Source organism: Haematobia irritans, chromosome 4, assembly GCF_050003625.1.
Source record: "Haematobia irritans isolate KBUSLIRL chromosome 4, ASM5000362v1, whole genome shotgun sequence".
Classification (NCBI taxonomy): Eukaryota; Metazoa; Arthropoda; class Insecta; order Diptera; family Muscidae; genus Haematobia; species Haematobia irritans.
In genome coordinates, this window is record NC_134400.1 from 87,890,941 (window position 1) to 87,913,676 (window position 22,736).

Consider the following 22,736-nt stretch of genomic DNA (forward strand, 5'->3'; position numbering starts at 1 on the left):
TTTTTCTGGGTGTAATTAAAACAGAACAAGTTTTTCGTACACTTCTCAAAAATAGTAAGAATGAACTACAGCGTGGTAAAAATGGGAATGATATGTCGCCTAAGATGTTTATTATACCCTTCACCACTACTGTGGTACAGGGTATAATAAGTTTGTGCATTTGTATGTAACGCCAAGAAGGAAAAGTCTGAGACCCATCGTTTAGTATAACGATCGTCTTAGAATTAAATTCTGAGTCGATTTAGCGATGTCCGTCTGTCTGTCTGTCTGTCCGTCCGTCCGTCTGTCTGTCTGTCTGTCTGTTCATGTATTTTTGTGTGCAAAGTACAGGTCGCAGTTTAAGTCCGATCGTCCTCAAATTTGGCACATGGTCGTTTTGGGGAACAAAGACGATCGCTATTGTTTTTGGTTCACATTTAGATATAGCTGTCATATATATTTATCCCCGATCTGGTTATAATTGGCGTATTTATCAACCGATGTTCTTCAAAGTTTACTACCGAAATTTTGCACAGAGAGTTGAATTGACATTCTACCAATGCTTGGTAAATTTGATTGAAATCGGTTCAGATTTAGATATAGCTCCCATATATATCTTTCGTCCGATTTGCACTTATATGACCTCAAAAGCCAGAGTTTTGCCGTGATTTAGTTCAAATTTTGCACAAGGAGTACGTTTAATAGTATGGGTAAGTGTACCAAATTTGGTTGAAATCGGTTCAAATTTAGATATAGCTCCCATATATATCTTTCGCCCGATTTACACTCATATGACCACGGGGGCTAAAGTTATACTCCCATTTACGTGAAATTTAGCAGAGATTGCAGAATTATTATTCTAACTATGCAGTTCAAATTTAGTCAAAATCGGTTCAGATTACACACAAAAAAATTTTTTCTGATTCAATCACGAAATTAATTGATCCAATTAATTTTTTAATTGAAATGTCTTCAATCACAGAAATGATAGTATCAATTAAAAAAATAATTGACAGTCAATTAAAAAATTAATTGATCCAATTAAGTATTTAATTGATACTATTAATTTGTGTGATTGATTTTTATTTCAATTAAAAAATTTGTTGTATCAATTAAATTTTTAATTGAATTTTTTTTTTAAACTCAATTAAGATTTTAATTGGAAAAATTTTCGTGAAATTTTTTTCTGTGTATATATAGCTCCCATATATACGTACACCGGAGTTGGGGAAATATGGTAGACTTCTTCATATTTTAGACCCATTTTCAATGGGATTTTCCTCCAATTGACTGGATAGTTACACGCAAAAAAATAATTCTTTTCTCCCAAACGAAATTTTAGACAAACAAAGTTCGTTTCTCATTTGCTTTTCGCTGTAAGGAAGTGTATTTGGAAGAAAGGTATATACTTTTTGTGATAAACGTTTATTCTTTTCCAGGATGTAAACACAATTTCATAAAGACAAACTCAAAAAAAACATTGTTTTCTTGCTAATTGCATTTTCCCTCACATCTTTCTGACATCCACGAGGTTTTTTAGTTCTTAACACCTTTTTCTGTAATACCAACAATGTAGAAGAAATTATACGTTTTTAGAAATTTTTAAAATTTTTTTACCTTTCGCCTGGACGGAAAATCGAACTTTGTAAGCCAACACACTAACCACTGAGCTATGTACCTATTATGGTCATCAATAGATAAATATCCATATAAGTTATATTTATATAGCATAGCTTGCGGCGCCCACGAACCGAATAAACAAAGTTTATTTAACAGAAACAAACATTTAGTTTGGCACCGTGGAGCAGTGGTTGCTACGTCCAACTTGCATGCCAAGGATCGTGGGTTTGATCCCTGCTTCGACGAAAGTTTTTTTTTACATATATTCCAGATATGTTCGGAAGATTCCGAAAAAATGTTCAACATTACATTGTATATATTATTAAATTTTGAACTGTAAAATGTGTCTTATTAAAGACCTAAAGTCAGAAAAGAACAGTGCTTGATATAAACGAAATGGACTGTGTTGTTGTTTCAAAAATAACTTTTTTTATTGAAAAAATAAAAATTTTGTAACAAACGAATTTTTTTGGTGATAAAAGTTTAAAATTTTCGAAGCAATTCAAAAAACTCTAACAAAAGAAAAACGTTTTCGGTTAACGTTTTCCAGGTCCGCTAGTAATCTGAAGCTATATGCCCCTAAAATTTGCTTACGCCTTACACAAAATGCAGGACACTCACACAAGAGGTGTTTTATTGATTCCTTTTCCTCCGCATCATGACAGCTCATACAATAGTCATTATACTTCGCACCAATAGTTTTTGCAAAATCGCCTATCAGGCAGCGACCCGTTATAGCAGATATCAGGAGTGATATCTGGCGTCTCGAGAACACTAGCATATCTAGTGTGCGGTTTAAGTTTAAATGGGGCCATATTTGCTTGGTGTCGTTACAACCCTTACAATTCTCCCATCGAACATTTGCCATCATGACAGCCTTCTCACGCAGTAAGAGCTTGCAGGTAGCCAGAGGCACACCAACAGATTCTAGTTCCCCTGGAATATGTAAGGTAGTTCCTAGCCTTGCTAGCTCATCTGCTTCGCAGTTCCCCGGTATGTTCCTGTGGCCAGGCACCCATATTAGGTGAATATTGTGCTGCTCAGCCATCTCATTGAGAGATTTGCGGCAGTCGATGGCCGTTTTCGAGTTGAGGAACACAGAGTCCAAGGATTTTATTGCAGGTTGACTGTCTGAGTATATATTAATGCCAATATTGCTTGGAGCATTACATCTCAGCCAATTCACCACTTCTCTTATTGCTAATATTTCAGCCTGAAAAACACTACAGTGATCAGGTAATTTTCGCTATTCGAAGTTCCAGATCTTTAGAATATGCTCCGAAACCCACTTGGCCATCCAATTTGGAGCCATCAGTGTAGAAATCTATATATCTTTTATTCCCCGGGGTCCGTGTACACCACGCCTCACTGTTGGGAATTAGAGTCTCAAACTTTTTGTCGAAAAGTGGACTCGCCAAAGTGTAATCCACTACGTTAGGCACATCTGGCATTATTTTGAGGACCGAACTGTGGCCGTAACTTTTTTCCGACCACAGCGATAGCTCGCGCAACCGCACAGCCGTTGTTGCAGCTGACTGTTTGGCCAAAATGTCTAAAGGCAATAGATGCAGTATGACATTAAGGGAGTTTGTTCCTGTCTTGCTGAATGCACCTGAGATACACAAGTACGCCATACGTTGAACTTTGTCTAAACTTGTCGGCTGGTGAAGTGCCGGCCACCAGACTACAACACCATATAGCATTATAGGTCTAACCACTGCCGTGTATAGCCAATGTACAATTTTTGGTTTTAGTCCCCACTTTTTCCCTATTGCCTTTTTGCACGAGTATAAAGCTACCGTTGCTTTCCTCGCCCTTTCTTCAATATTAAGCTTAAAGTTCAGCTTCCTGTCCAAAATAACGCCAAGGTATTTTGCACACTCCCTAAAGGGAATTTCAATACCCCCTAAGGAAATGGGCCTAACCGTGGGAGTTTTGCGATCTTTGCAGTACATGACTATTTCTGTCTTTGCAGGATTTACCCCAAGACCATTATCTTTCGCCCATTTCTCAGTCATCCGGAGGGCTCTCTGTATAATATCTCTAACTGTCGATGGGAATTTTCCCCTGACTGCTAGCGCCACATCATCTGCGTATGCCACCACTTGTATCCTTTCTTTTTCTAGGGAAACCAGAAGGTCGTTTATAGCAACATTCCAAAGAAGAGGTGATAGAACTCCTCCTTGAGGAGTGCCTCTGTTCACATACCTTTGTATGTTTGCTTGTCCTAGTGTGGCTGAAATGCGTCTCTTCCTTAGAAGTTCGTCTAACAGCCTAAGTATACCTGGATCAACATTCAGAGTTGTCAGTCCATTTAATATCGAGCTCGGATGGACGTTATTGAACGCCCCTTCGATGTCTAGAAATCCACGATTGTGTATTCTTTGACAGATAGTGAGCTTTCAATAAAGCTGACTAGTTCATGTAATGCGGTCTCAGTAGACCTGCCTTTCGAGTATGCATGTTGTCGTTTCGAGAGCAAACTTGAATCGACGCTAGTTCTAAGATAAATATCTATCATCCTCTCCAGAGTCTTAAGTAGGAATGATGATAAGCTGATTGGTCGGAAATCCGTCGCATTCGAGTGAGAGGATAGTTTACACAGAGAATATATTTAATATGATATTTAAGTGTGTCAAGTTTGTTCTAATTTGGTTCAGTTTTAGATAAAGCCTCCATATATTCGTTCTTCTGGTTTATACAAATATGGCCCACACTTTACACAAAATTCTGTGATGATTTCCCCATATCTTAGTCACACACTGTAATGCCAGAATTTCCACAGAACGGTTGAGTTTTAAATAAGGCTCAAAGTCGCCCGACTTGACCAAATAATATATCACAACCCACACTTGACCATATATCTTGGCGGGATCTAACCAATATCCTTGTAAAATCGCCACTGATAAGTAGCAAAAATTGTAAATATTACTAAAATTGTCCTATATCTCGAATACATATGTATCACCTGATAAATCATAAATGCTCCTTTGTACAATTGCATTAAAATTTCTCTCGCTTCATATTTCCCATATTTTTTACTAACATTGTGTTTCATACCAGGGCGTTAGCCGATTTCAATTTTAATTTTAGAGATTTTGTATAAGTAGGTTAGGTTAGGTTATGTGGCAGCCCAATGTATCAGGCTCACTTAGACTATTCAGTCCATTGTGATACCACAGTGGTGAACTTCTCTCTTATCACTGAGTGCTGCCCGATTCCATGTTAAGCTCAATGACAAGGGACCTCCTTTTTATAGCCGAGTCCGAACGGCGTTCCACATTCCAGTGAAACTACTTAGAGAAGCTTTGAAACCCTCAGAAATGTCACCAGCATTACTGAGGTGGGATAATCTACCGCTGAAAAACTTTTTGGTGTTCGGTCGTAGCAGGAATCGAACCCACGACCTTGTGTATGCAAGGCGGACATGCTAACCATTGCACCACGGTGGCTCCCTTTGTATAAGTAGAAAAAATTGTCTCCATTATAAGTATTTGTATCTGGAAATGCAAACCTTTATATAGCTCCCAGCAAATTTGAAGTAGTTGAGATGGTAACACAAATGTTGGTCTACATGGTGGTGAAGGGTATAATATAGTCGGCCCCGCCCGACTTTAGACTTTACTTACTTGTTTTTAGTTCATTTTGTTCTTTTCGGGAAAGATGCATTTCGTAAATGGCAATTAAAAATCCATAAATCCAAAAATTTGGATAATTTTCGTTAATTTAATGAATCTCAAAATTTGGAATACAATTTAGTTCAATTTTTGCACGAGATAGTTCATCTGTTTCCATAATGTAGTTCACTTTTTTCTATGTAGAGTTAAGTGATTCGACTTATAAATGGGTATCTTCACATGAAAGAAAATTTCGTTTGGCTTAAGTCAACTTGCCTTTAATTATTGTGAAAAATTCTTAAATGTGAATGAAATCGTCTTTAAATTTGTTGACTTTTTTATCTTGATTACAAAACGAAAAAGCATTCACAAATAGAGATGTTTTTCAAAACTTTATTTTAAAGACATTTTTTTTATTAAAACAGAGAACAATTTCTACTTGAAGTCGAGTTTGAATTTGGAAATTTAAGTTGTTGTTAACACGTTTTTAAAATTTTTTATAGCATATGAAGGAAAAAGTTGAAAAAGAACGAATTAATTAAAATTTGTTTCCTAGAATCAAGTACGCAACACTCAAATTTAAAAGAGAATTGGGTCTTAAAAATATCCATACATCAATTCTCCGCTTCTTTGGCTCCGGATAAATACCAACAAAATCATTAGTGTAAAAAATCTTCGGAAACGGGGAAGGCTTTTTTACAGTGTACTTAATTGGCCAATTAAATTTAGATCGTAACCAAACATCGTAAGAAAAAGACAGGTTAGTGCAGTTGTAAACTAGAATTGACGGCTTCATAAATTAATGTTTTATTGACAACTCATACACTGAAAAAACAGTGAACCCACCAGGAAGAAAACTTTCGGTTAATTTTAGAAAATTTTGAATATTTTTAGAAAACTTTAACTAAACAGTATTACAAACGCTGGCATCTCGCCGATGTCGTAGAAAAGATTTTTCGACAAATTCAAGAAAATTTATTAGACATAATTAAGTTTTTTTTTTTCACTTGTTAACGAAAATTTTGTAAATTGAAAGAAAAACTTGGAGTTCAAAATTGCAAGAATGTCATTAGTGACATACGAAGTTCATGATGAACGCATTTGTAATAAAATTTACAAATTTAAAGAAATACTGGAATATTTTCTGGACGAATTTAGTAAATCTTTATGTTTCATTTGTGTATATTTTTTCCTGGGTTTTAGTTAATTTAACTAACGTAGACAAACAAATATTAGAGTAAAGGAAACTTTCTCCAAACATAAAAATTCCATGAACTAAAATAAAATCAAATTGGTTTTAGTGAAATAGAGAGTTCACTTTTTTTTAGTGTACACAGAAAAAAATGCTTTGCTTCAATTAATTTTTTAATTGAATATTTTTTCAAATTAAAGTTTAATTCAAAACATTTTGAGGATATTTTTTTTTCTGTGTAATGTATTTTACAAACCACCAAAAGCACTTGCCTCTTAGTTTATTTACAAAAAATTAAATACAACCGAATCTTATGTATTCTCTCAAAAACAAAACTCCCAAATACACTTTGCTTGAAGTAAATTTTTGGGTATTGCCCAAACATCTATATTTTTGATTTCTTCTAATACAATATATATGTTTCAATGGTCGAATACTAAAGTATTTGTAACCTAATGCCATAAGAAACATTTCCTACTCACCACACGTTTTTAATGGTATAAAGAAGAACAACTCTGGTTTTATATTTTGTTTTCGAAAAATCCCCATAAATATCCCTAAATATCTGAAAATTCCCCATTAAATCCCTAAAGCCCCAAATTAAAAATCCCCAATACTGATAATGCTGCTTCAAACTAGAAAATCTCGTTAAGGGTTAAATGCGTACTGTATCTTTTAGGAACAACTAGAAAAAAATCTTACATCTTAAAATGTTGACCGAATTCTACGAAATCAATTTTGTTGCATTTAAAACATTATAACGCAGTATCCTTTTCCGGAAAATCTATAGTACTTCTGTGTAAACTGAAACTAAAATTAAAAATCAAATTTTTGTCTGAAAATTAACAAACACAAAAAAAACTACAAATTGGAAGATAAATAATGTTTACCAGAGATAAAAGTAATGTTGGCAAACCTAACCTAACCTAATGTTGGCAAAAACTCTTTGTAGGGTAAAAATATCTCTACTACAACTACTAAAATGAAATTGTTTATTTGTAAACAAAAACTTAGTTTAATGCGTACTGTATCTTTTAAGATACAGCCACTATTTTTGCAAAAAAAAAAAATAGAATAAACTGTGATATGCAAATGTTCCTTTTTTACCATTTTGAATATTTTTCGGAGGAATCGGTGTTCTTGTGCATTATGGGTTAATTAAAAAAAATATTGAAGGTTTAATCCAAATAATCAATATCTCAATTTATATGATAGTTATTGGATTAAATCAAAACTAGTTTTCTTGATTTTAAGGAAAATTTACTTACTTAATAAAAACAAATGTAAGAAAAAATTATGAACTAAAGTTTAATTCAAATGCCTTTATTTTTGAGTGCCCTAAAATTTAGGTTGCATAATCTTTCATATTTGGTAAATATTTTTTTAAATGGATTTTAAATTCATTCCTTTTTATACCCTCCATCATATGATGGGGGTATATTACACTGAAAAAAATATTGTCGTGAGGACAAAGATTTCATGTCTTTAAAATACGAATGCAAATTTTGCTTAGCATAGAAGACGCATTTCTCTAGTATAAAGTTTTTTTCCTTGACCAAAGGTCGATAAACTTTTCAATGAAGTCGTATTGTCCTTATAATTAAGTGATTTGATTTAAAAATGGATATCATAACATCAAAGAAAAAACGTTTGGGCTAAGGTCAACTTGACTTTAATAATTCCGAAAAATTCTTTAATTTTAATGAAATCGTCTTTAAATTTGTTGTCTTTTTGCATCTTGACTACAAAGCAAAAAATCGTTCAAATATAGGACATGTTTTTCAACACTTTATTTTGAAGACGTTTTTTACTTGAAACACAGCATAATTTCTACTAGAAGTCGAGTCTTAATTTGTAAAATAAAATCGTCGTTAACTTGTTATTAAAGGACTTTGATAGCATATTGCTTCCTAGAAGCAAGTACACAAAACCCGATTTTAAAAGAGAATTGTGTCTTAAAAGTATCCTTACTTGTATTCTCCGCTTCTTTGGCTCGGAATCAATACCAAATTTTTTAAAGTAAAGACAAAATCTTTGGAACCGGGTATGCTTTTTTTCAGTGTAACTTTGTCATTCCGTTTGTAACACATCGAAATATTGCTCTAAGACCCCATAAAGTATATATATTCTGGGTCGTGGTGAAATTCTGAGTCGATCTGAGCATGTCCGTCCGTTTGTTGAAATCACGCTAACTTCCGAACGAAACAAGCTATCGACTTGAAACTTGGCACAAGTAGTTGTTATTGATGTAGGTCGGATGGTATTGCAAATGGGCCATATCGGTCCACTTTTACGTATAGCCCCCATATAAACTGACCTCAAATTTGGCTGGAGGATCCTCTAAGAGAAACAAATTTCATCCGATCCGGCTGAAATTTGGTACATGGTGTTAGGATATGGTCTCTAACAACCATGCAAAAATTGGTCCATATCTGTCCATAATTATATATAGCCCCCATATAAACCGATCCCCAGATTTGACCTCCGGAGCCTCTTGGAAGACCAAAGTTCATCTGATTCAGTTGAAATTTGGTACATGTGTTAATATATGGCCTCAAACACCCATGCAAAAATTGGTCGAAATCGGTCCATAATTATATATAGCCCCCATATAAACCGATCCCCAGATTTGACCTCCCGAGCCCCTTGGAAGAGCCAAATTCATACGATTCGGTAGAAATTTGGTACGTGATGTTAGTATATGGTAACCATGATGTTAGTATATGGTAACCAATAACCATGCAGGAATTGGTTCATACCAGTCCATAATTATATATATATACCCCCATATGAACCGATCCCCAAATTTGACCTCCGGTGCCTTTTGGAGAAGCAAAATTCATCCGATCTAGTTGAAATTTGGTACGTGGTGGTAGTATATGATATTTAACAACCATACCAAAAGTGGTCCATATCAGTCCATTATCATATATAGCCCCCATATAAACCGATCCCTAGATTTGGTTTTGGAGCCTCTTGGAGGAGCAAATTTCAGTCAGTTGAAATTTGGTACATTGTGCTAGTATATGGCCGTTAAAAACCATGCGTAACTAGGTCCACATCGGTCTATAGTTATATATAGCCCTCAGTAAATCGATCCCCAATCACACAAAAACTGGTCCATATTAAGTTCATAATTGTATATAGCCCCCATATAAGCGACCCCCATATTTCAATTCTGGCTCTCTACGTACCGTGCAAAAGTCCATATAGATTCGTAATTATTTGTAGACTTACCTATACATACCTTTTTTGTCTAATACATATACCACGTATGGACTAACTCACAACTTAGAAAACGATGTTAAGAAGTTTTAAGATAGCACAACCCAAGTAATTCGATTGTGGATGACAGTCATTCGTAGAAGTTTCTACGCAATCCATGGTGGAGGGTACATAAGATTCGGCCTGGCCGAACTTACGGCCGTATATACTTGTTTCTGCTTATTAAGCTATAACCTCAATTTAAATTTCCAAATTCAGTAGCGACTTCCAGTATGAATGATACCATGTTACAATTAAAAAGCTTCTTCGAAATAAAGTCTCGAAAGGGACCCTATATTTTTGAATACGTTATAGCTTTATAGTCGAGTTATAAAAAATCATAAATAAAAAAATAAAAACTTTGTATCAGCAAAATGCGTCTTCTGCACGCAGAGAAGGGTTATGATCACCCCAACCATGTTCCAAGAGCAAAATGTTACTTTTTCACGGAAAACAGGTAGCATGTTTGTCGAAACCATCCCAGCAAAAAAAGCTTCGCCAAAAAAGTAATGAAAATGTTCTTTTTGGATCCGGAAGTGGTGCAAAATTGACGCAGAAGCGATGAATTTAACATGGGCTTGTCATAGGACAGAAGTCCTCCATTTCAACAGCCGTTGCACTGAATTTGCATCACTTCTTTAGGTGTGATCCAAATTCAATGTTTTGGATGTATATTAAAAAATTCTCTGATATTTTGTGAAATAAATAATCTTTAAAATTTTTTATAATTTTTAATGGATTCTAACGCTTGTCGGAAACGTTTGACCTCAAATATTTTCAAAAATTCACAATTTTTTCAGATTGGATTTAGCATTTTTTTCGACAAAATTTAAATGATTTGTACCATTTTATGAATTCTTACTCTGGTTTTAACCTATTTGAAACAAAAAAACTTTAAATTACCTATTAAAAGTATGAAAAAACCAAGATATAAAAAATTGAATTAAAAGAACTTCCTGGGTAGTTAAAATAAAGAACATCATTGGGAGTGCATCTTCTGGAAGTGCATTTAAAGTTGTGCATTTGGAAGAACTTCCAAATTTTTTTTGCTGGGATGTTCTTTTCTTGGAAATTATGTATCTGATTTCGGAAAGCATGTTATGTTTGACGAGAAAATAATATTTTTGCGACAAAAATGATACATGGTCGCTGTGAAAAAGTAACATGGTGCTCTTGAAACATGTTTGAGGTGATCATATTCCTTCTCTGAGTGTGTACTAAGCAAAACTAGCATTCGTATTTCAAGGACATGAAAACGTTACCCCCAAGACCATTTTTTCTTAGTGTATGGATTTGACATATGACAATAATTTTTACACCCCACAACAAGATGTTATACACAGTTAATTAATTATTCATACGCTATCTGTTGCTTATGTGATGACAAAATTATGCGTGAATTATGAATTAATTATCGGTCACAGGCCTAGTTTACAAGAGATCGCGTTCTAGAGAAATCAATGACCGAGTAGAACTTTTATTCAGAAATGAAATTCTAATACAACTTTCTTCTAGGAAAATTTTATTCAAATCATATGCGAATGATTGTGATGTTGATATCCAATTGAAATGATGTCCAAATAAGACATAAGCGAGGGCTATTTGCCCTCCACCATGGAGACTTGGGTTAGGTGAAACTTTAAAACAGAAACACTCGAATTTTACTACACTATAATATGCAACTTTTTGAGCCTAACCCCACTTTTTCACTCCCACCGCCAAAATGTTGGTATTGGCCCCTTAAGTGAGCACACATAAATTGGTTGGTATCGGTCCATAATTGAATATATGGTGGTCCCCATATAAAGCGCAAATTTAACTTCTTGTTAAATTGGTATTCAGCCATAAGAAATTTAGGGCCGATATTAATAGAATTTTGTTAGCAATACATAAGATTTTTGCCGGCCAAATTTTGGCTGCACACAAAAAAAAATCAGATTCAATCACAAAATTAATTGATCCAATTAATTTTTTAATTGAAATGCCTTCAATCACGAAAATGATAGTATCAATCACAGTTTTAATTGAGCATCAAAAACATACTTGATTAAAAAATTAATTGGATTCATTAGCAAATTTGTTGATTGCAAAATTTAATTAATTTTTTAATTAAAAACAAAACTATTTGTAATCGATATACTATATTTCAATCACTTTCTATAACTATTTCTTAATCCTTTTTAGTTTGATTTAGAAATTTATAGTTTCAAAAAATGTTAATTAAGAATTTAAAAAATATATCCATAATTTTGTAACTGTCTTATTCTTCCGAGTTTGATTAATTGTATCAATTAATTTTTTAATTGAAAATTAAAAAAATTTCAATCATTGACTTAATGTTTCTAGTTTGATTAAAAGATTAATAGTATCAGTTAATTTTTTAATTGAAAAAGTTTTCAAAACTTCAATCAACTTTTTAATTGTGAATATTTTGGTGATATTTTTTTCTGTGTGCACTGAAAAAAAAGCATACTCGGTTCCAAAGATTTTGTCTTTACTTTAAAAAATTTGGTATTGATTCCGAGCCAAAGAAGCGGAGAATACAAGTTAGGATACTTTTAAGACACAATTCTCTTTTAAATTTAGGTTTTGTGTACTTGCTTTAAGGAAGCAAATTTTAATTTTTTGCTTTCTCAGCTTTTTTCTTCATATGCTATCAAAGTCCTTTAAAAACGAGTTAACGGCAGCTTTATTTTCCAAATTAGGACTCGACTTCCAGTAGAAATTATGCTATGTTTGAAGTAAAAAACTTCTTTAAAATAAAGTTTTGAAAAACATGTCCTATATTTGAACGATTTTTTGCTTTGTAGTCAAGATGCAAAAAGACAACAAATTTAAAGACAATTTCATTAAATTTAAAGAATTTTTCTGAATTATTAAAGTCAAGTTGACCTTAGCCTATAAAATTTTTCTTTCATGTTAAGATACCCATTTTTAAGTCAAATCACTTAATTATAAGGACAATACGACTTCATTGAAAAGTTTATCGACTTTTAGACAAAGAAAATAACTTTATTTTAGAGAAATGCGTCTTCTATGCTAAGCAAAATTTGTATTCGTATTTTAAAGACTTGACTTGACCTCACGACAATATTTTTTTCAGTGTGTATATACTTTTTTAGTTCACTTATATATATTGATTTTTTTAAGATTTTATTAAATTTTGTCTCCAATTTCTTCCTATATCGTTGCAGGTAAGACGAATATTTCATTGCCAATATTTTTATTGATATACTCTAAATGAATATGACCAGAATCTTCACATATATAAAAATCAGGGTAAGTTCTCCAACACGAAAAAATATATCAAATCTATTTCCAAGTTGAAGCTGAAAAAGAGTTCAACTAAAAATATTACATGACACGATGAGAAAATATTTCAATAAAAATGATTGGTGTAATTGTTTTTTCAAATCATTTTTTTTTTGTTAAATAGTTTTCACATCTAGGGATTTAATATATCAATTGTTCTTAAACAACAAACAAAAAAAATATTTTTTTTTTAATAAAATACCTTCAATCTCACAATAAGTATTGACTTATGAAAGATTATGGAACCTAAATTTAATGACAGGCAATTAACACAATATTATGGACGTATTGCTTTAAAATAATGAACTTATAATTAAAAGAAAGTTTATAATCTTTGCTTCAAAAACTTTTTCATCTTGGAAATTTTCGTTCATATCTTAGGTCTTTAAAGTAACGCAAATTTTCCTTAACGAAAATAAAACATTTTTAATTTAAAGAACTCGTCTTTGAGTTCTTATATTTAACATAAAAACGCTAATATTATTAATAGGATTTTGCATCTTTAGGTTAGGTTAGATAAAGTAGCATCCCGATATTTCAGGCTCCCTTAGTCTGTTCAGTCCATTGTTATACCACAGTGGTGGACTTGTCCCTTAGCACTGAGTGCTGCCCGCTACTATGTTATGTTTTATAGCCGAGTCCGAACAGGACATTGCAGTGAAACCAATTAGAGAAGCCTAGAAACAATAAGAAATGTTCCCAGCATAAATGAGGGGGGATAATCCATTGCTGACAAACTTTTTGATTTGAAAGTGGGTTTGAACCCACGACCCTGTGTATGCAAGGCGGACATGCTCAGTGTTGCCAGTATTTTTCTGGCTTTTGTCCCCAATTTGATACGGTTTTGCCATCAAAAATTCCCAATTTAAATTAAAATTCCCTATGTTCGAGAAAGAAAATGGGAGTTCGTCCACCATGTATCTATGAACGAAAATTTACTTCTCAAGTAGTAAAGTTGGGTGGTAAACACGGTTGCCACAGTTGGTATAATTCTACCAAAAAAGGTAGATTTGTTTACTGTTCGGTAGATTGGTAGAATTCTTGGTGCTTTGGTAGATTTTGCAAAATATTCTTCTCCAACTAAGAGGTACTTAAATTTTTTATAGAAATACAATTTTGACAAAGTTTTCTATAGATATAAGGTTTTGACAAAATTTTCTATAGAAATGCAATTTTGGCAAAAATTTTGTGTAGAAATAAAATTTTCACAAAACTACCTATAGAAATAACATTTTTACAAAATTTTGATCAAACACTTGAAAATAATAATTTTTGAAATTTTGGCAATATTTTTTTTTCAAATATTGGTAGATTATTTTTGGCACAAGTAGCAAGAGTGGTGATAAAGCTGATTAAAATTATAAATTAGCACTTGGGGCCCACAATAAAATTCTGTGTCCTTTCTAGTCTAAAACCTCCATTTCCACCCAATTTTATAGAATACGTAGAAATAAAACAGGGTTTGATGTAAATCCTATTTATTATATTTAACCGTTTTCCATAGAAAAGAATCCACACAAAACTCCCCAAATTTATTAAAATTCCCCACCATATCCCCATGTCCCCAACTCAAAAATTTCTCACCAACCACAAAAATATCCCCACTTTTGGGGAAATCTCCAGCACTGGCAACTATTGCACCACAGTGGCTCCCCCTTTTTTTGGAGTTAAGAAAACCTTTTTCACATTCTTAAATTTATTGCCATATAGGTCCCTAAAGAATAGGATTTTTTTCGCGGAAACGGGATCCCGGGAATTCCCGGGAAATTGCTGTTATTTCGCTCCCCCTTTCCCGGAAATGAAGTGCGGGAATTCTCGGGAAATTTTCTTTACAATATTTTATGTATAATATGTCAAATGACAGTTGAAATCTAGTTAAAGTGGATTTTGGAAGTGTAACGTGAATAACTATGATACCAAGTCGTAGTAGTTGCCTTGTGGAGCGTATATAGTCGTGGGTTCTAATCCAGAATCCAACGGGCTCCCAATTGTTAAAAAGAAGTTTGCACTTCCTAATTTATGATTGTCATATTTCTGTAAACCGACATTCCGATAGACTGGTAGACTGAGTAAATCTTTAAAAGCAATGGGACATTTTACCTTATGTATCCCACGTTGGCAGTTGCATAATTTCAAAATTTTATAATTATTGCAAGGATGTTTTTTATGAAATAAGAAAATCCCAACCTTTTTTAAGATAGTTACTTTAATTTCAAATTTATATACATTAGGCTTGAAATCTATTAAAATTGGGGTTTAAAGCCCTTATTTATAGGGCATACGGCAACTGAAAACTAGTTAAAGTGGATTTTGGAAGTGTAATGTGAATGTCGTATTACATGGTAGTGTTTCCCTTTTGGGAATATTGACTGAACATGTGCATTTATTGACCCCGTTTAACGATGGTGAAATCGAAATAGGTTTCTTCAATTTCCAAACAGTTTTTTAGTATTACAAAAAACCCCACTATATTAATAGTGTTCTTCCGAAAACTATATCGAAAGAGACTACCTTAACCATTGTCAAAATGTTTTGTATTACAAAATATTTCGTATTTTAGTATGATTTATGGCTGATGTAAGAGAACATCACAATATATATATTGTTAGTTGTCCAGTGAGCGCCTTATAACCGTAGCTTTAGGCTATTTCTAATTTATTCAAATGTTTAAATGTATTCCACATCAAAGCAGGTTGCCCTTTGACCGGAATCCCGGGAAATTCGAAAAAATTCCCGCTTTCCTGGGAATGCAAAAAATCCGGGAAAAAGAAAACCCTACTAAGGAATGACTTTACTTTAAAGGAGCCATTCTTTGACACGAATCAATTCCAAAATACTTAAGGAAAGGTCAAGTAAACTTTTTTTGTGAGTGCACAGTTTCTTTCGTGGTAGGTTCACTTAAAGATAAAATATTATTAATTTCTTTTGTACTTCTTTAAATAAAGAAATAGTTTACCACTTCGGTTATTTTTGTTTGCAAACAATTATTGAACGAATGGTTGTTCAGTAGTTTTGAGATTCTTCAGTGCTAAGTGGTGTCCATTGTTGTACAATATGAAATAAGTAAAGCATACCTTTAGGCATTGTTAATTTTTTGTGCCTCACAGTATACTTCGATATCTTGTCACATACATAATATGAAAACGGTTCGGATGAAGGGTAATGTTTAGAATAATTTTAATAAAAATATTACTTAATTAATTTTTTTATTAAAATATTAACGCCTGCCAATTGAAACACCTATTGTGTATAATTAATGTTAGCTAACGGTTTGGTGAATTGATATTCACTAACTGAAAACTGAAAAAAAAACAAAAACAATTGTTTGGGTGAGATGTAATGTTCCGAAAATTGTTGGCTTAGATTTATACTGAGATTTATTTAGCATTTATTTTATACCTACCACGAAAGAATGGTGACGGGGGTATAATAAGTCATTCCGTTTGTAACACATCGAAATGTCGATTTCCGACTATATAAAGTATATATATTCTTGAGGGAGAAATTCTAAGACGATATAAGCATGTCCATCTGTCCGTCTGCCTGTCTGTCTGTTGTAATCACGCTGCAGCCTTCAATAATGGCACTATCGTCCTGAAATTTGGCACAGATTCGTCTTTTGTCTGCACGCAGGTCAAATTCGAAGATGAGCTATATCGGTCCATGTTTTGATATAGCTCCCATATAAACCAATTCCCCGATTTGGGGTCTTGGGCTTCTAGAAATCGTTGTTGTTATTCTAGTCTAGAGGTATTTTAGAACCACAAATAGGTGTGTCGAAAATGGTGTGCATCGGTCCATGTTTTGCTATAGCCCCCATATAGACCGGTCTCCCGACTTTACTTCTTGGGCCTCTGGAAACCGTATTTTCAATCCGAATGGCCTAGAATTTGAACTCTAGAAGTATTTTAGAACCACAAATAGGTGTGCCGAAAATGGAGCCTATCGGTCTATAGGTTAGGTTAGATGGCAGCCCGATGTATCAGGCTCACTTAGACCATTCAGTCCATTGTGATAGGCCTATCGGTTCATGTTTTGCTACAGCCCCTATATAGATCGATCTCCCGATTTTACTTTTTGGGCGTCTAGAAACTGTATTTTCTATCCGATTTGCTTGAAATTTGAAATCTAGAGATATATGACCACAAATATGTGTGTCTAATATAGTGGTTTAGCCCCCATATAGACCGATCTCACGATTTTACTGCTTGAGTTTCTAGAAACCGTAGATTTTATCCAATTTGCCTCAAATTTAAAATCTAAAGTTTTTTAGAACCATAAATAGGTGTTCCGAATATATATTGTGTATCGGTACAGATTTTGATATATGTATCCCCCTTATAACCCCGCCCTCCGATTTGGGGTCTAGATTCTGTAGGGTGTTCAGAACCATAATAGGTGTGCTGAGTTTGGTGTGTATCGGTGCATGTTTTTGGAATATCACACCCTCAAAAAAAATCGCTTCTTTAACATATGTTCCAAACATATTTTGCAGGAAGCACATATATTATTGGATACTGCCGAAACATTAATATGTTTGTTTTATGTGAACATATCATATGTTTGGAAGCATTTTGAGCCCAAAAATATTATATGCTTGGAAGAATTTTTCCCAAAGACGATTGTGCTCATTGTCTAACATACTCGTAATATTCACTTCCTCGAAATATTTTAGTTCTTGGCACCTTTTTCTGTAATACAAATAATGTTGAAGAAATTATTCACTTTTATACATTTTTTAAATTTTACCTTTCGCCTGCACGGAGAATCGAACCGAGGACTATACAGTTTGTAAGCCAACAAACTACCCACTGGACTACGTAGCTGTTATAGTCACCAGTAGATAATTATCGTTATAAGTTACACTTATATAGCATAGTTTGCAGCGCCCACGAGCCCATGCAAACATAACATTATTTAACAGAAACATACATTTGTTTGCCACGTGGACTCTCCAGTCAACTCTCCCGGTTTCCATCTCTATTTCTTTCTCTATACTCTCTCTGTCGCTTTGAATAAAATATCACAACATATGTATGTTTAGTCGAAATTTGTAAATTTATATATGTTTGCATTCAAACATATGAGTTTTATGAAACATTCATGCCCCAAACATAATATATTCTAACATATTAACATAGATGTCCCAAACATTTAGTGTTAGTTTAGGAACACACCTTGTTTGCACTTAAATATATTGTGTTTTAAAATTGTGCCCGAAACACATTTTGTTTATATCGGAACATATGAAAAACATATTTTTCTAAGAGTGCACCCATATAGACAGATCTCTCGATTTAAGTCCTTGGTCGTATAAAAACCGTGAGTTTTGGTAACGTCCCTTCAATAGAAGGCGAGTAATTATGAAAATTGTTTGAAACTGAAAGTAAAATTTCCTGATTTTACTTACCGTAATCATTTGAATGATGGGAGTAAAGATCCACAGATTTTAGATTTCATATCAAGGCGTTATTAAACCTTTTTTGTGCATACTTACTCAAGATGATTATGACTCCTCTAAAACTAAAATAAAAATGGTTCTTATAAATCCAGAATCTGATTTAGTCTTCATAGATAGAATCTTTAAATTTATCTTCGGGAAATGTACTGGTTGATATTCTCCCAAGCAGATCAATGCTTGGGAGAATATCTGTCATCGAACCACCTGAAATCCTATATATGATCAAGTGATCCACAACGACGAAGGGTTTTCAAAGGAAAATTTATATTTGATTCATGGTGGTAGGTATTTAAGATTCTACCCGGCCGAACATACTGCTGTATATACTTGTAAAATCTTAAATTAGGATACAGATACCATCGAATTTTGGCTCCCTTTTTGGGATACATCAATAAATCTATTCATGCACAAATATCTGCCAGTATACTTATCCAAAGATGTTTTCTTAATTTCACTTTTAACCAAAGTTGCAAAAATCCTCAAAATAAATACTAGCTGAAGCTTTCTTATTTTTAATCAAAAGATTCAGTGTATCTGTTAATTTAAAGATGATTTCTTCAAAAATGTGTTTATTATTTTTTTTTTTTTATTATTTAAATAATTCATATAATATATTAAGCTCAGTAAAATGCGGCCTCAGCGCCAATTAAAGGCTTTAAAGAGGCAAGTTGGCAATAGATACAATACAAAATCTATGGGTTAGTCAAAAGAAAATGAAATAATAACAATAAGGACTTCAAATTAATGTTATTTCAAAATGACTTGACTTACAAAAGAAGCGTTTCAAATCTTTCACATAAATACGACTTACATCTAGTTTTGAAGACAGAAATTCTTTCAGAATTCTTTACGTTAATGGGTAAATTGTTAAATTTTACTCCTCCCCTATAATCAATTCTTTGTTTACTTCTTTCCAATCTACATCTTGGAATTCGAAGATTAAACTGATTTCGCGTATTGAATTCAAGTTGGTTTTGAGAAAAAACAATCGTTTGATGTCCGATATTATGTATGTTTCTGTAAACGAATATTAAAGCTTGACATTCACATAATCCATAAATAGGCAGTATAGTTTTCGAAACATCATTGTACAATGAGATTGTTGGGTATGTTAAAGGTAGACCATATACTATTTTTAAGGCCTATTCTGCATACGTTGCAAAGATCTCATAGCAGCACAATTCTTATTGAATGCATATACAATTGCCAAATAGTTCAAATGGGAGTGTATCAATGCCTGGTAAATCATTAACTTTACCTTCGTACTTAGTTTATTTTTAAACTTATACAAAATTCCCACGGCTGGTGCTATCTTCTTCTTTAAATCCTTAATATGTAGATCCCATAACAGATTGCTCTGCAAAGTTATTCCCAAATACTTTACACAACTTGATTCATATATTCTTTCCCCGTTAACATTTACATAGAAGTTAGCATGTAGATCAGAAATACGAGGTCTGAATCGAATTAACTTCGTTTTCTGTGGATTAACTAAAAGCCTATTTAAGCGAGCATACTCAAGTATCAATGCGGCGTCTCTCTCAATCATAGCCTTTACCACTATATCACGCGAGTATGGATAAAACAATGCTATATCATCCGCAAACATGAATAGTTTCCCCCTTAGCTCTAGGTTCTTCAAATCATTCAAAAAAATCGAGAAAAAAAGAGGGCCTAAACAACTACCCTGCGGTACTCCGAACTTCGCGTCACACCTAACACTACTGCAATCATTGATGTGCACATACTGCTTACGGCGATTCAAATAATCCCGAAACAATAATTGTTCTTTCCCTTGTATTCCATAGTACCTCATCTTTTCTATAAGTATGTCATGATCCACGAGATCAAAGGCTTTCGTGAAGTCGAAAAATATACCGCAGACTCCACTAGATCCTTCATCGAAAGCAGTACAAACAAATCGAACCACATTTACAACCGCATCTTGAGTACCACAACCCCTCCTGAAACCAAACTGAAAATCGTATAAGAATTTATTTTCCTCCATATAACTAAGTAATTTGTCATAAATTATCTTCTCAAATACTTTATTTATGGAAGGTAAAACTGAAACTGGTCTGTATTTATCCGTTGTTTTCGCATTTGTTTCTTTCGCAATAGGCACAATTTTTTGTACATTAAGGGCATCTGGATACACCGAAAAGTTAATCATTTTATTTAATATATCGTGTAGAACTGGCACAATAATATCTGCACATTCTTTAATAAATTTTGGTGCCACATTATCATATCCAGGGCTTTTATTGACTACAATCCGAGACACGGCATCAAAAACTTCCTGAACATCTATATAACGTAACAAAAAACGTTTGTTAGTAGAATATAGGGTACGTAAACAATTAACGTTGTCACCCGGCAGCACCTCAATCCCCTCTCTTAGTTCCCCAACAACATTACTAAAATAGTCATTGAGTCTATTCGCCTTCTCTTCGTCACTTGAAATTAATTGACCATCAGAATCCATCAATTCTGTATTTCTGGGTCTGGATCTACCAAGGGTATCATTAATAAAAGACCAACATTTCCTACTGTCATTTTCCACATTCCTAAGGTTTTCAATATAATAATTCTCTCGGCAAATTCTTGTAGCTATTTTAATAATCCTACTAATTCTCTTTAGCTCTCTCTCAATTAGTTGAACATTCTTCAATCTTCGCCTTGCCTTCAAGAGTTTTCGCTTGTGTGTAATCAAGCTCTGTATATTTCTATTTATCCACGGAGTTAACTCAAATTGTATATGTTTCCTATTTCTCGAAACTACCGTTGATCGACTTATGGCCATTTCCATCACTTTCATTAACGTTTCTGTTAACATAGAAGCCGTCGAAGAAGAATAATCAGCCGGTAAACTTTCTCTCAATATCTCCTTCGCCTTGTCGTAATCGCAATATACCTTCTTAACCTCTACACAATCATCCCTGTAAGTATTTGCCATAATCTTGCAGAAAATCATGTTATGGTCAGACAATTCGCATTCAATGGAATCTATGTATAGTTTCTCAGCAAAATTACTATATACATGATCAATACATGTACCACTACTTGGTCTCGTTATCATGTTGTGCATGTTGACACAGTCATAATTTTGCAACATATCCAACAACTCTGTAAAATGTGGATTATGTAAACCGTCAACATTTGTGTCTCCAATTAAAATGATGGGAAACTGTGCGTATGCATCTAATACCTCTTCCAAGATGTTCAGAAAATCCCTCAATTGACATTTCTGGGATCGGTAAAATGAAACAATTTTTAATGGCTTATTGTGAATTTTAAAATTTTTCAGAGAAATTACAATAAGTTCAACAAAGTTGTGACTCTTGCAAAGGTCTACTTGATACTGCGACTTATTGTGAATGTATAACGATGTTCCCCCATAACCATCAGGTCTACAACAGTGAACACTTTCAAAACCACCCAATTTGTAAATTTGCGATATATCTTCACGAAACCAAGTCTCTTGAATCGCAATAATGTCTGGTAACTCCGGTAATCTTGAAATCAATTCCTTAAACTGATTAAACTTTCCAATAGACGAAACGCTTCTAATGTTTACATTTAAAATTTTAAAGAAACTGTACTTTAATTGAACAATATGATTCTCAAAATCAGAAAATTTCTTAAAATAATTATTTTTATTATTCATTATAAAAAACATATTAGGTTAACTAGTATAATTCATCAGTAATAAGCTTCAATTTTGCGAAGGAGAAGCAAAATCAACATCTTCCTCTTCACTATTTTCATTATTGTTATGAATCATAGATCTTCGCTTCCAATGTTTGTTTGTAGTTACGTCTAATAAAATCTTATCGACATCCTCCTCACATCGTAGTATTTGCTGTCGCGTTATGTCACTCTTCTTACAAAAAACTATTCCATTTCTAGCATAAACGTGTTGATATCCAATTGTTTTTAATGTCCGGGCATAATGTAAAAGCTGCAATGTTTCCTTGCTGAGATAGTCATTCACATATACACCTTTAGTAGCTTCACTATCTTTTAACTTTGGCTTTGACAACATTAGCTTGCCCTTCTCAGATTTCGACGCAAATTTTACAACCATTGTTTTTTTTACACCACTTTTATTTCCAATAAAGTATGCGTCTTCTACACCTGTACTTGTCATATCAACACCAACAGTTTTTGATAAATCAATTAATGCATCAATAGCTTTAGTTCCTTCTGGTACCTTCAAACCACTTATGATGCAATCATTCTTAACAGCGGCATTGTTCAATATTTTTACGGAATCTTTCAAATTTTGTAC

The 22,736-nt window shown here is 33.4% G+C and overlaps 1 protein-coding gene across 1 annotated transcript in view; it reads left to right on the plus strand.

Moving 5' to 3' along the window:
- The window catches only part of Lmpt (four and a half LIM domains protein limpet), a 539,983-nt gene that overhangs the window by 62,624 nt on the left and 454,623 nt on the right, over positions 1–22,736 (plus strand). The gene's annotated exons all lie outside the window — the stretch shown is intronic.